At 36.1% G+C, this 1,201-nt stretch overlaps 1 non-coding gene across 1 annotated transcript; it reads right to left on the bottom strand.

Moving 5' to 3' along the window:
• Window positions 1-632: 632 nt before the first annotated feature.
• LOC113625517 (U6 spliceosomal RNA) lies at window positions 633-738 on the bottom strand. The gene has a single exon (XR_003434714.1). It is a non-coding gene; the product is annotated as a U6 spliceosomal RNA (small nuclear RNA).
• Between the last annotated feature and the right edge of the window lie 463 nt (window positions 739-1,201).

Below are 1,201 nucleotides of genomic sequence, written 5' to 3'. Positions count from 1 at the left end.
ATACAGTTCTGCTGATGCCAGCCCTGTCCAGGATATGTTTCCTTGGAGAGCCAAGCCCTCAGTCTACTTTATATGGAAGCTGCTGGTATCAGTGCTGATGTTGGTGGTAGAGTCTCTTTCAATTTGCACTTCTGAAAATTGACCACCTTCGCCATTTCTATACCCTCTTTTTCTGAAGCACTTCTTAAATTTTTAAATTGATTTTGCTGTCATTTTATTATTAATCTGTATGAAGTCATGCTCTATTCTGAATAGAAGCACCTCAGTTATATTTGTGGCAATTAGCTTCTCCCCTCTTTGCTTTTTCATTCATTTCTGTCTTTTAATGAAAAGAAGTTTTTCTTTCAAATGTAATCAATTAGCTATCTTTTTTTTTAAACATCTTTACTGGAGTATAATTGTTCTACAATGGTGTGTTAGTTTCTGCTGTATAACAAAGTGAATCAGGTATACATATACATATATCCCCATATCCCCTTCCACTTGCTTCTCCCTCCCACCCTCCCCATCCCACCCCTCTAGGTGGAAACAAAGCACTGAGCTGGTCTCCCTGCGCTATGCGACTGCTTCCCACTAGCTATCTATTGTACATTTGGTAGTGTATATATGTCCATGCCACTCTCTTACTTCGTAAAAATATGGAACGCTTCACGAATTTGCATGTCATCCTTGCACAGGGCCATGCTAATCTTCTCTGTATCGTTCCAATTTTAGTATATGCGCTGCCGAAGCAAGCACAGCAATCTTATTCTTAATGTTTACAACTTGTAACGTTTTGGTTAAGAACTTTTTTCTTTTCTAAGTTTATGAAGATATTCTCTAATCTGGAAGATTTATTGGCTTATCTTTCACATTTAGACATACAGTAACAACAGCAAAGTAATAATAATTTGTATGCATAGTATGAGGTAGATGTCAATTTCATATATTTCATATCATTATATATGGCTATCTAGGTGACCCAGCACCATTTAAAGTAATCTTTCCTCGGCACTGCAATATTACCTTTGTATTAAATGAAATGGGTTTCTTTCTGAACTTGCCATCTTGATCCATGAGTCTCCTTGCCTATACTTTAGGAAATAAAACAGAGTTCTTCACTAGTGCCATCTTATAACAACTTATGTCTAGTACAGTAAGTATCCTTCTTTGTTCATCTTTAAATATCTTTATTGTTTTGGTTCTTTGAATTTTTATACAC

Source organism: Aethalodelphis obliquidens, unplaced genomic scaffold (genome assembly GCF_003676395.1).
Source record: "Aethalodelphis obliquidens isolate GAN/ISIS:26980383/991018 unplaced genomic scaffold, ASM367639v1 scaffold15, whole genome shotgun sequence".
NCBI lineage: Eukaryota > Metazoa > Chordata > Mammalia > Artiodactyla > Delphinidae > Aethalodelphis > Aethalodelphis obliquidens.
This window is presented reverse-complemented; position numbering and strand designations above follow the sequence as displayed.